Source organism: Somniosus microcephalus, chromosome 20 (genome assembly GCF_052327205.1).
Source record: "Somniosus microcephalus isolate GS21.2 chromosome 20, FLI_Smic_1.0, whole genome shotgun sequence".
In the NCBI taxonomy this organism is placed as follows: Eukaryota; Metazoa; Chordata; class Chondrichthyes; order Squaliformes; family Somniosidae; genus Somniosus; species Somniosus microcephalus.
The window spans coordinates 49619961-49633942 of NC_141006.1; the positions used below are offsets into that span (position 1 = coordinate 49619961).

The following is a 13982-nucleotide window of genomic DNA, read 5'->3' on the forward strand; positions in this document are numbered from 1 at the left end:
TAAAGTTAAGGCACATGGGATTGGGGGCAAGGTATTGACTTGGATAGAGAACTGGTTGGCAGACAGAAAGCAAAGAGTTGGAATAAACGGGTCTTTTCTGAGTGGCAAGCAGTGACTAGTGGGGTACCGCAGGGATCGGTGCTAGGACCCCAGCTATTCATAATATATATTAATGATCTAGACAAGGGAACTAGATGTAGTATCTCCAAATTTGCAGACGACACAAAGCTGGGTGGGCGTGTGTGCTGTGAGGAGGATGCCAAGAAACTCCAGGATGATTTGGACAGGTTGGGTGATTGGGCAAAAGCATGGCAGAGGCAATATAACGTGGACAAATGCGAGGTTATCCACTTTGGTGGCAAAAACAGGAAGGCAGATTATTATCTGAATGGCAATAGATTGGGAGAAGGGGAAGTGCAACGAGACCTGGGTGTCCTTGTGCACCAGTCACTGAAGGTAAGCATGCAGGTGCAGCAGGCGGTTAAGAAGGCAAATGGCATGTTGGCCTTCGTAGCGAGAGGGTTTGAGTACAGGAACAAGGATGTCTTGCTGCAGTTGTAAAGGGCCTTGGTGAGACCACATCTTGAGTATTGTGTGCAGTTTTGGTTGCCTTATCTGAGGAAGGATGTTCTTGCCATGGAAGGAGTTCAGCGAAGATTCACCAGGCTGATACCTGGGATGGCAGGAATGACGTATGAGGAGAGATTGGGTTGATTGGGCTTGTACTTGCTGGAGTTTAGAAGAATGAGAGGGGATCTCATTGAAACTTATAAAATTCTGACAGGAATGGACAGACTAGATGCAGGAAGGATGTTCCCAATGGCCGGGGAGTCCAAAACCAGGGGTCACAGTCTAAGGATAAGGGGTAGGCCATTTAGGACAGAAATGAGGAGGAATTTCTTCACCCAGAGAGTGGTGAACCTGTGGAATTCTCTACCACAGAAAGCAGTAGAAGCCAATACATTAAATATATTCAAGAAGGAGTTGGATATATTTCTTAAGGCTAAAGGGATCAAGGGGTATGGGGAGAAAGCAGGGACCGGGTACTGAATTTGGATGATCAGCCATGATCGCATTGAATGGCGGAGCAGGCTCGAGGGGCCGAATGGCCTACTCCTGCTCCTATCTTCTATGTTTCTATGTTTCTATTTGGACTTGGATGTAGGAAGTATGATTAAGAAGTTTGCAGATGATAGTAAAATTGGCCGTGTGGTTGATAATGAAGAAGAAAGCTGCGGGCTGCAGGAAGATATCAATGGATTGGGCAGGTGGGTAGAACAGTGGCAAATGGAATTCAATCCGGAGAAGTGTGTGGTAATGCATTTGGGGAGGGCTAACAAGGCGAGGGAATACACTATAAATGGTAGGACACTGTGAAGTGCAGAGGGACCTTGGGGTGCATGTCCACAGATCCATGAAGGTAGCAGGACAGGTAGATAAGGTGGTTAAGAAGGCATACGGGATACTTGCCTTTATTAGCCAAGGCACAGAATATAAGAGCAGGGAAGTTATGCTTGAACTCCATAAAACACTAGTTAGGCCGCAGATGGAATACTGCGTGCAGTTCTGGTCACCACGTTACAAGAAGGATGTGATTGCACTAGAGAGGGTGCAGAGGAGATTTACGAGGATGTTGCCTGGCCTGGGGAATTTTACTATGGGGAAAGATTGGATAGGCTGGGATTGTTTTCTTTGGAACAGAGGAGGCTGAGGGGAGACCTAATTGAGGTGTATAAAATTGTGAGGGGCCTAGATAGAGTGGATAGGAAGGACTTATTTCCCTTAGCAGAGGCGTCGATAACCAGGGGGCATAGATTTAAAGTAATTGGCAGGAGGTTTAGAGGGGATTTGAGGAGAAATGTTTTCACCCAGAGGGTGGTGGGGGGTCTGGAACTCACTGCCTGAAAGGATGGTAGAGGCAGAAACCCTCATCACATTTAGAAAGTACTTGGATGTGCACTCGAAGTGCCGTAACCTACAAGGATATGAACCAAGTGCTGGAAAGTGGGATTAGGGTGGATAGCTCTTTGTCGGCCGGCACGGACAAGATGGGCCGAATGGCCTCCTTCTGTGCTGTAAATTTCTATGATTCTATAAGAGTAGCCACCATTGTAGTAGAAACAAGGAGGCATACGTGCCTCTGATAGCACAGATAGGGTTTCCAACCTTCCCAGATTGTCTGTCAGGTCATGCTCCACTGCAATCCTGCCTCACCGCTGTTTTTCTGCGATCAGTTTTATCAGGGAAACTGGTAATACTAAATACATGCAAATGATGAAGCCTCCGCCTTGGCTCTCGCCAATTGCTATGGATGCAGGAACCACCTGTTTAGACCCTGGTGTCCAGCATTCAGAGGTTGGTGGAGGAAGCCCTGGGACAAAAATTAAAGAGGGGCCTTTTTACGAGTACTGCTGTCTGCAGGCCCCATAAGTGTCAAGTGGTGACCCGAACTGTGCACAGCACTCCAGGTGCGGCTTGCTTGCGGTCTGCCACCCCAACTCTCCAGCTCCACATTGGCGTGACTTCCTGGCAAAGGTCGGGAAACCTGCCTCCTGTACCTAAATGGCCTTCAGCCTGAAATTTGGCCTGGTTCATAGAATCATAGAAAGTTACAGCACGGAAGGAGGCCATTTCGGCCCATTGTGTCCGCGCCGGCCAACAAAGAGCTTAACAGCCTAATCCCACTGCCCAGCTCTTGGCCCATAGCCCTGCAGGTTACAGCATCCCAAGTGCACAACCAAGTACTTTTTAAATGTGTTAGGGTTCCTGCCTCTACCATCCTTTCAGGCAGTGAGTTCCAGACCCCCACAACCCTCTGGGTGAAGAAATTTCCCCTCAAGTCCCCCCTAAACCTTCCACCAATTACTTTAAATCTGTGCCCCCTGGTTGTTGACCTCTCTGCTAAGGGAAATAGGTCCTTTCTATCCACTTTATCTAGGCCCCTCATAATTTTATACACCTCAATAAGGTCTCCCCTCAGCCTCCTCTGTTCCAAGGAAAACAAACCCAGTCTATCCAGTCTTTCCTCATAGCTAAAATTCTCTACTCCCAGCAACATCCTTGTAAATCTCCTCTGTACCCTCTCTAGTGCAATCACATCTTTCCTGTAATGTGGAGACCAGAACTGCATGCAGTACTCTAGCTGAGGCCTAACTAGTGTTTTATACAGTTGAAGCATAACCCCGCTGCTCTTGTATTCTATGCCATGGCTAATAAAGGCAAGCATTCTGTATGCCTTCTTAACCACCTTATCTACTTGGCCTGCTACCTTCAGGGATCTGTGGACATGCACTCCAAGGTCCCTTTGTTCCTCTACACTACTCAGTGTCCTACCATTTAATGTGTATTCCATTTCCTTGTTAGCCCTTCCCAAATGCATTACCTCACACTTCTCCGGATTGAATTCCATTTGCCACTGTTCTGCCCACCTGACCAATTTATTGATATCTTCCTGCAGTCTACAGCTTCCTTCTTCAGTAACAACCACACAGCCAATTTTAGTATCATCTGCAAACTTCTTAATCATACCCCCTATATTCAAGTCTAGATCATTGATATATACCACAAAAAGCAAGGGACCTAGTACTGAGCCCTGCGGAACCCCACTGGAAACAGCCTTCCAGTCACAAAAACACCCATCAACCATTACCCTCTGCTTCCTGCCTCAGAGCCAGTATTGAATCCAACTTGACATTTTGCCCTGGATCCCATGGGCTTTTAACTTCGTGACCAGTCTGCCATGTGGAACCTTATCAAAAGCTTTGCTAAAGTCCATATACACTACATGAGTCAGCCTTAGAGAGAGCAGGCTAGTTGTGGAAGAGGTCGGGTGGGAAATGCACACCATTTAAACATGCCCCATTGCCTCCATCCCATGAGCCTCCATGGAAGTGGCACTAGAATCCTTTTATCTTCTGATGGACATAGCAGTTCCAGTTGGCGCTTGAGAAAGTGAGGAATGAGCAGTAGGGCATCTCGGAGGGGGAGATGCACCCCAATCAAGGGCAGTGGTGGAAGGCCTAGACTAAATGTCAAGTTAAATGTGTCAGGACCTGCAATTATGGTTGAAAGCATCTTGGTGAGTACAGCCAATCTGGGTACCCTGGCTGTTGATCACCATGGCGTGCTTTTTTCATACAGTGCCACTGAAAGTATGACATACTGTGATTGGAGTCCAAGGATCCGACTTAGTTACTCAGGCAATCAAATGTCTTAGTGGTACCATTGGGTCTGCTGTCTCAGCATTTGGACACACTAGAAATGATCACGCAGGCATGGGAGGAGAAGGGATTGCAGAAGATGTGCTCGTGCGTTGAGTCAGGTAACAATGAAAGAGTGCCATGGAGGAAAGGTAATCCCTTTCTCCTTATGTCTCATTTCCACTTGCATTTCCTCATTGGTTTGTCTGTTTCTCTCATTTCATCTTCCCTTCCCTCCCTCAACTGCTCTTTGCTGCTTTTTCCCAATGACTATCATTCCCTTTCATTCCTCCTTTTCATTTCTATAGTGGTTAGCACTGTTGCCTCACAGCGCCAGGGACCCGGGTTCAAATCCGGCCTCGGGTGACTGTCTGTGTGGAGTTTGCACATTCTCCCCGTGTTTGCATGGGTTTCCTCCGGGTGCTCCGGTTTCCTCCCACAGTCCAAAGATGTGCGGGTTTAGGTTGATTGGCTATGATAAATTGACCCTTAGTGTTAGGGGGATTAAATACATGGGGTTACGGGGAATAGGGTGGGATATGTGTTGGTGTAGGGGTTACGGGTATCGGGTGGGATATGTGTCGGTGCAGGCTCGATGGGCCGAAATGGCCTCTATCTGCACTGTGGGGTTTCTGTGATTCTGATCACTTCTCTGGCAGCGATTCTTTGTCTTGTGAACCCCAGCAAATTCTCCACTCTTTTATTCCCCTTCATTTCTGACCTGCCAAGTCCTACTCATTTGGAGTGAATCTCATTGATTTTGGATTAAACTGTGAATCCTTCTCTCAAAGTCAACAAACCTCCCTGAATTTAAATAGGGCTATGATCAGTTTCTTTATGATCACAAACCTCACCCGTAACAATTCCCTGATTTTACAAGCAAGCTATACCTTTCGGACAGCTTTATTTGAAATCACAAGCTTTCGGAGCGCTGCTCCTTCTTCAGGTGAAGTGATTGTGATTTCAAATAAAGCTGTTGGACTATAACCTGGTGTCGTGTGACTTCTTTCGGACAGTGCATGGTATTTACTTTTTAGAATAGCACCGACTCATCAAAATGTACAGTATTTTTAAACGAAAATAAGCGCGCTTCACTCCAGTTCCAAGTCCGGGGTCCGCACTCACCACTGGCACATGTGCCAGGTCAGGGCTGCGTGCGCAGCCTGACCGAGCCTGTAGCAATATGAGTTGGGCTGCGCGCGCAGCCTGGCTTGAGCCTGCAGCAATATGGCCGAACCTTTAGCAATATGGAGTTGAGCTGCGCACGCAGGCTGGCCGAACCTGTAGCAATATGGAATAACAACAGAAAATGCTGGAAAAATTCAGCAGGCCAGGCAACATCCGTGGAGAGAAATTAAAAGTCTTTTTAATTTCTCTCCACGGATGTTGCATGGCCTGCTGAGTTTTTCCAGCATTTTCTGTTGTTATTTCGGATTTCCAGCATCTGCAGTATTTTGCTATCGTACCTGTCGAGCTGCGCGCGCAGCCTGCCGTTTGCAGCCAGTTTTGAGCACGTGGAGCTGGAAGCAGCTGAGTGAGTTTTGGGAGGGGAGACGGGGCTCTTGAGACTGGGATCACTCTGGGAGAGAAAGGTGCTTTCAGCAAAATTAACTAGAGAAAGGAAATGAACGACGTGTTGCTTCTGAAGTGAAGCGATGCCTTCAAGCTATTGAAGTCGGATCATTGGTTGAGGAGGTTGGAGTCGAATGTTTGGGAGTGGTTACAACATGTGGAAGGAAAAGTAACGTTAAAATTGTCAGAAAATTGGGTTCATTTTAGCAACCAATATCAGTAGTTTCTGAGCATCTTTTGACCAAAGTAAAATTAAAAAGTGTGATTTAGCTAGAAGAAAACATAAGAGGCTGACTGCCTTGTTAGTCGTCCAGATCCCAAAGTTTGAATTACTGTCTCAAATTCTGTACCGTGTATCTGTTTTTAAAAATATATTAGACGAACAATTCAGCTGTGGTTTTGCTCAGGGTGAGGTGGACGATACCTTTTTTAAGGAAAGGATGTCTATGTTGTATGTTGCATATATTGTATTATTTGCTGTATATTTGGGTAAGTTAGGAACATAATTAAATAAATTACACCAGCTATAGAAATTGAATCAAATTAATTGCAAAATTAGATAGAATTGTATATTAAAAGTTTTCATGTAGAATCATGAAGGTGTCAGCACAGAAAGATGGCCATTTGGCCCATCAAATCTGCGCAGGTGTTTTTCTGCACTAGTCATCTAGTTTAATCCCATTCCTGCTTGCTCCCAATGTACTGTAATATTCCTCATTTTCAAACAATTAAGCTCATTCCAATTTTTTTTAAAGAAGTATGCGCTCTGCTTGAACATCAGTTTGTTATAGAGAATTCCACATTCTAACCACCCTTTGTAAAAATTAAAAAAAATGACATGCCCATTTAATTCTTTTTCCAGCATTTTCTGTTATTTTTAATTCTTTTTGTAATTATCTTAAGTTTGTGCCCTCTGTTACTGGCTTGCCAACCAGTAGTAATAATTTTGAGGTTTAGGAATAAAGGAAATGTTAGTTTAAAATATATGAATTAATGTAAAGCTGATTACATTTTAGATGCAAAGTTATTTACGTATAATTAGTGTAATAGTATGTAACTTCTTAGGCAGTCCCTCGGAACTGAGGATGACTTGCTTCCACATTAGAAATTAGTTCTCAGGTGGCTGATGAGTCCAATGCGGGACCTACCGTCTCTGTCACAGGTGGAGCAGATGGTGGTCGAAGGGGCGGGGTGCTTGGGTTGACGTGCGCTCCTTCTGCTGCTTGCCCTTGGCTTCCGCTTGCTCCCGGCGAAGAGACTCGAGGTGTTCGGCGCCTTCCCAGATGCTCCTTCTCCACTTTGTGCGGTCTTGGGCCAGGGATTCCCAGGTGTCGGTGGGGTTGTTGCACTTTTTCAAGGAGGCTTTGAGTGTGTCCTTGAAGCGTTTCCTCTGCCCACCTGTGGCTCTCTTGCCGTGTCGGAGCTCCGAGTAGAGTGCTTGTTTTGGGAGTCTCGTATCGGGCATGCGGATGATGTGGCCCGTCCATTGAAGCTGATCGAGCGTGGTCAAAGCTTCGATGCTGAGGATGTTGACCTGAGCGAGAACACTGACGTTGGTGCGCCTATCCTGCCAATGGATTTGCAAGATCTTGCGGAGGCAGCATTGGTGGTACCTCTCCAGTGCTTTGAGGTGCCTGCTGTACATGGTCCATGTCTCTGAAGCGTACAGCAGGGAGGGTATCACTGCTGCTCTGTAGACCTCACAAAGGCCTTTGACACTGTCAACCGTGAGGGATTATGGAGTGTCCTCCTCAAATTAGGCTGCCCTCAAAAGTTTGTCACCATCCACTTCCTGCTTCATGATGACATGCAAGCCGTGATCCTGACCAACGGATCCACCACAAACCCAATTCACGTATGGACTGGGGTCAAGCAAAAGGCTGTGTCATCGCACCAACGTTCTTCTCAATCTTCCTGGCTGCAATGCTCCATCTCACCCTCATAAGCTCCCAGCTGGAGTGGAACTAATCTACAGAACAATAGTATGTTTCTCTCTCCCACCTGGCAGCTATCTTTTGCCCTGCCAGTACACTTTACACCTAACCTCAGCCTATTACCACCTCGTCTAGCTTCTAATCTCTTTCACTTCTTTTGTTTCTTTTATTCTTTTGTCCGATCGCAGCCCTGCCTTCGATCCAGTTTCTTTTCTTTCCAGTTTTGAAGAAGGGTTCGACCTGAAACGTCAACTCAAATTTCTCTCCACGGATGTTGCCTGACCTGCTGAGTTTTTCCAGCATTTTCTGTTGTTATTTCGGATTTCCAACATCTGCAGTATTTTGCTATCGTAATAGTGTGTAACACTTAGGAGGTGATCGACTTGGAGGGACTTGTCCACATTCCAGCAATCCTTGATTAAACACCAAGTGTGTTTGTATTTGGGTGTAATTGGAGAATGTGACACTGTTCTAAGGTGTTGTAAGTGAGCTTATCTAAAGACAGCATCAATGTTTACTCACTGTTGGTTTTATTTGTCTGTGAGCCGATGGATTAGCCTTTGTAGCATCGGTGGGCAACATTAACTCCAATTGGAACTCCTATATGGTACTGGCTGATGCAGTTTATCTGACTGCTAATCCTGGTGTGCAAGTGCAGCTCAAGAAATAAAGATTTCTATTGAGGTTCAAGTCTGAACTTCTGTAGGAAGCCTTCCAGTGGCAGAAAAAATAATTCCTTATCTTCCACTTGTGCCGTATCATGGCTGTGCAGCACACAGTTCAGTTTGAATTCAGTTCAGATGCAGCAGTATTATTGGAGCTCAGCAGTACCTGACTATTTAGTTCTGGTTCTCATCAGGGAGTTGGCGGTAGAACATGTACTAGACTGCATAATGGCATTGTGCTCCGATACATGCAGTCAGCATTGCAACACACTCGATTTATTCAGAGAATTGTATATTTTTAGGTAGGCAACCACTGAATCCTAGCCCCTGCAGGTCCTATTGATGGCTCAGGCTGGCTGGTCAGTCAAAAGAAAGAAAGACTTGCATTTCTATAGCGCCTTTCACGACCACTGGATGTCCAAAAGCGTTTTACAGCCAATGAAGTACTTTTGAAGTGTAGTCACTGTTGTAACGTCGGAAACACAGCAACCAATCTGCTGCACAGCAAGCTCCCACAAACAGCAATGTGATGATGACCAGATAATCTGTTTGTGATGTTGATTGAGGGAGAAATATTGGCCCAGGACACCGAGGAGAACTCCCCATCTCTTTGAAATAGTGCCATGGGATCTTTTACGTCCACCGGAGAGTGCAGTCTTCAACAATACTCTAAAGTACTGCAAACATGCCTGGCTTAGGTGTCAGAATAGATAGCAGGTTTCTGAGTCTGCCACAGAAGGTTGGTTCGGTTCTGAATTTCCATTGTCAGGCATTTCATCTTGGTGCTATCCAAACCTTAAAGAGCCCTGCTTACCACCTCCTTCCCCCCCAAGGAGGATAGTCACTGGTTGGACATTTTCTTTGACTGTATGTATCTGTTGTATATTGAATTTGCAACGTGGAACATATATTTCATTCAAAATCATGAGGGGTCTCGACAGACTAGATAAAAGAAAAACTGCTCCCATTGGCAGAAGGGTCGAGAACCAGAGGACACAGATTTAAGGTGACTGGCAAAAGAACCAAAGGCGACATAGGAAAAAACTTTTTTACTCAGCGAGTGGTTAGGATCTGGCATGCACTTCCTGAAAGGGTGGTGGAGGCAGACTCAATCTCGGCTTTCAAAAGGGAGTTGGATAAGCACCTGAAAGAAAACATTTGCAGGGCTATGGGGAAATGGCAGGGGAGTGGGACCAGCTGAGGTCCTTTTGCAGAGAGCTGGCACAGGCTCGACGGGCCGAATGGCCGCCTTCCGTGCTGTAACCAACCTATGATTCTACAACTTTCATGTGAAGCCTACTGATATGGGGAAAACCTATTCTATTACCTGTGATGGGAGTTTTCACTGATAACCTGTGCCTGTCACAGATTCACCAAGCGTGTTGTCTACACAGTTCTGACGGAAGGTCACAGACCTGAAGCGTTAACTCTGTTTCGCGCTCTCCACAGATGCTGACCTGCTGAGTATTTCCATCGTGTTCTGTTTTTATGCCACAATAATAATGTTATATAAGGTACTAATGAGATCTTGTGTAGAGTATTGTGTAAAATATGGGGGATCTCGCCTCCGGGAGGACATTGGACAGAGAGGGGAGCGCACACAAAAGTAACGAGGACAATCCTGGCCTAAGCATACTGAGCTGTGGAGACGGATTTCCTGCCTTGGGTTTGAATTCACTTGAGAGGTGCATACTTAGAAGGGATCTGATTTGGGTATTCCAAATTTTTAAAGGTATTGATAATATACAAGTAGATTGTTTGAGGTGAGGGGCGAGGTAGACTTGGGGGCCACCTGTTTGAAGTGAGGTTAGATATGCTTCAGTTTTACTTTTCTCCGAGGGTGATTGACCTGTGGAACAGGATTCTCGAGCTGCCAGCAAGGACACACTCATTATAGTCCTTCAAGAAGGCATTTGGTGCATTTTTGAAAAATGACGTGACAGAGTGAAGGTAAGATGAATTATTCTGTGGAACAACTAATGGGTTTGGAGCACGCTAGGGCTTTCCTGATCGCCTTTGAGAGGATGGAGAGGAACCTTTGGGGCATTCTTGAACTGATTACTATTCTTTTTTTTTGCTTCTCCCAGGAGATGGGGGAAGAAGTGTAGATACATGGGGATGAGTCTAGCATCAAATGGGGTGAGTGCATGTAAGCCCGATGGCCTTTTCGTGCCCCAGATACATAACGGCCCTGAAATTGCGGTGTCCTTTGGAAGGCCCTGCAAGTTGTCAAGGTATGCCTTGACCGATCATCCAAGCCGCCTGAAAACTGAGCATTGCTGGCGCAGAGTTTGGGCTATTTTCCCAGCAATTGCCCACGCAACTCTTGCGGCTGGTAAAAGCAGGGATAGGGCCTGCTTGCATCAGTGTAAGGGGGTATATATAACGCTTAAATAAAACATTTAAAAATCCAAAATTATGCACATACACTTTAAATGAGTTTATGCAAATATTAAGATGTTTAAAATTATTTATCAAAAAATAAATTTTTATTGAGGTTGGTGAAATGAAGGAACTTATGAATAAAATTGCAATTCAGTACATTTATAATTATTAGAATTCTGTACATTGTATAATTATTTGGGGATTCCATTGCATATCATTGGGGGATTCCCTTCGTAAATGATTGCAATGGAATTCTCCTTTGTCATTGGAGGACCGGGCCCACGTGATCCCAGGGACGCTTTCGAACCGCCTGCGTCCCAGGGATCCGTGGGCCATTATGCCGCCGCCTGCCTGGAGGCCTGAGACTAACTCTTCACAGCTTGGCCGCCAGCAGGTAATTTTGGATTTGTTTCGTGGGTCGATGGCGTACTCCGGAGGTAGGCCTCCGACCGCAATTTCTCAGCCAATATTTTAATGTTGAAGTAATCCATTGAAGAAAGAAGCAAACACTTGCATTTATATAGCACATGCTTGGTCATTGAAATATTGTCAAGCACTTCACACAATGAATTACCTTTTGGAGGACAGTGATTGTTGTGCGGGTTAGAAAGCGATGCCTAAAGTTTTGTTAGGAGTGAGCTGTGTGCACTTTTATCATTGCCTTGGTTTGCTGTGGTACATTGTCAAAGCCTGTTGAGCCTTCTCAGCTGTGGCCTATTATTCCTATAGTTTGGGTGTGGTGGGAAGGACTGCAGCAATGTGGTGGAAGCTGATGGTCCCCAAGCTGAGGTGCAGGGCAGCTTTCCGGTTAGAGCAGCTTATTGTAGATCTGTTCATTTCAATGGTGCTTATCTGCCTTATGTACTGGATAAGATCTCATCGGTGTTCTGAACTGGTTTGGCTGATGTTGCGGCTTTGGACTTAGCATTGTGGAAGAGTCGTGGGTTCGCTGAGATGATACCAGAGATGAGACACATAAAGAGACGAGGTGTCAATCTCGATCAAGGTCTGAGATCCTGGATTGGGGCTTGAACCCACAGCCTTTTTACATTAAAAAAAAAACATTCCCAAGATGTGGTTGGTGCTGGCAGAGCTGGTATTTATTGCCCACTCCCAGTTGCCAGAGAAGGTGGAGGTGGTGGGGCCGCCTTCTTGAACCACTGCTAGTGGTTTGATACAACCAAGTGGCTTGCTAGGCCAATTCAGAAGGTAGTTGTGAGTCGAACCATGTTTGTGTGCGACTGGAGTTACATATAGGACAGCCCTATGGGGAAGGCAAGGGATGGTATGTTTCCTTCTGTAAACCACATCAGCTACCCAGTTGTGTTTCAATGACAATCCAACAGCTTCATGGTCATTTTTATGGGGTCACGAGGCTATGTATGACCACTTCCTTGTCTCCTGACATCAGTAGTAGGGAAAATGCTAGAATCTATTAGGGACCTGGTAACAGGGTACTTAGAAAATCATTATATATGATTGGGCAGAGTCAACAGATTTATGAAAGGGAAATTGTGTTTGACAAATCTGTTTAATTTTTTGAGGTTGTAATTAGCAGGGTAGATAAGGGGGAACCAGTGGATGTAGTGTATTTGGATTTTCAAAAAGCATTCGATAAGGTGCCACAAAAGAGGGTATTACACAAAATTGGGGCTCATGGGGTTGTGGGTAATATATTAGCATGGATTGAGGATTGGTTAACCGACAGAAAACAGAGGGTAGGCATAAAAGGGTCATTTTCAGGTTGGCAGGCTGTAATAAGTGGGGTGCCGCAAGGATCAGTGCTTGGGCCTCGGCTATTTACATTCTATATCAATGCCTTGGATGAAGGGACTGAGTGCAATATATCCAAGTTTGGAAAGTAAGCTGTGAGGAGGACACAAAGAGACTGCAAAGGGATATAGAGAGGTTAAGTGAGTGGGCATGAATTTGGCAGATGGAATATACTGTAATGTGGAGAAATGTGAAGTTACCTACTTTTGGTAGGAAAAATAGAAAAGCAGAATATTTTTTAAATGGTGAGAGATTTGGAAATGTTGGTGTTCAGAGGGACCTGGGTGTCCTTGTACACGAATCACTGAAAGTTAACATGCAGGTACAGCAAGCAATTAGGAAAGCAAATGGGTATGTTAGCCTTTATTACAAAAGGATTGGAGTTTAAGAATAAAGTAGTCTTACTGCAGCTATAAAGGGCCTTGGTGAGACCACACCTAGAGTACTGTGTACAGATTTAGTCTCCTTATCTAAGGAAGGATATACTTGCCTCAGAGGGAGTGCAACAGAAGTTCACCAGACTGATTCCTGGGATTGGGGTGGGGAGGTGCGGGGGTTTGTCCTATGAGGAGAGATTGAGTAGATTAGGCCTATATTCCCATCTCATTGAGACATGTAAAATTCACAAGGGGCTTGACAGGGTAGATGCAGGGAGGATGTTTCCCCTGGCTGGGGAGTCTAGAACTAGAGGTCACAGTCTCAATAAGGAGTGGGCCATTTAGGACTGAAATGAGGAGAAATTTCTTCTCAGAGGGTTGTGAATCTTTGGAATTCTCTACCCCGGAGAGCTGTGGGTGCTCAGTCGTTGAGCATATTCAAGACCGAGAACGATAGATTTTTGGATACTAAGGGAATTGAGGGATATGGGGATAGGGCAGGAAGGTGGAGTTGAGGTAGAAAATGAGCCATAATCATCTTGAATGGCAGAGCAGGATCGAAGGGCTTAAATGGCCTACTCCTGCTATTTCTTATGTTCTCGTGTTCCTTTACCACCCACATCGTCCTACCCTCCCACAATACCAGTAACATTTACCATCTGCCCATGAGAATATCTCTTTCCAATTCCCCTGTTCTGCCCGCCCCCCCCCAGTCCCTCTGACATCTCTCAGCCATTGCTAATTCATTTAACTGCTCTCTCACCTCTGTCTTTGGATTCCCTTGCTCAAAAGTGTTCAAAGAAAATGGGTGGGTGGGTGAGGGGGTGCGGAAAGGCATTTAAAAAAAAATGTCCTGTTGATTTTTCTCCCGGCTTGCTCATAAATGTCCAGGGAAATAATTTAATTTCTGAGGACCCCAGGGCTATCCTGGTTGGAAACCCTACACACAACTTTGCCTCTTAATGCATAACCAGCCTTCTCTTGTTTCCCCCCCACTCAATTCTTCACCCACTAACCCCTCCCCTGAGTATTTGTTTTGTATCAGTTCGCAGCTTTTTTTGTTTAACCAGACCTTGG

General features: G+C 45.5%; 1 protein-coding gene across 3 annotated transcripts in view; it reads left to right on the top strand.

The window, feature by feature from the left end:
* Nucleotides 1-5672: 5672 nt before the first annotated feature.
* s100pbp (S100P binding protein) overlaps nucleotides 5673-13982 on the top strand; it is a 98567-nt gene continuing 90257 nt past the window's right edge. For 2 of the 3 annotated variants that reach the window (XR_015072925.1, XM_085962657.1), the window contains exon 1: nucleotides 5673-5733. The gene's annotated coding sequence lies outside the window, so the exon portion shown is untranslated. The other variant, XM_085962658.1, reaches the window with a different exon arrangement.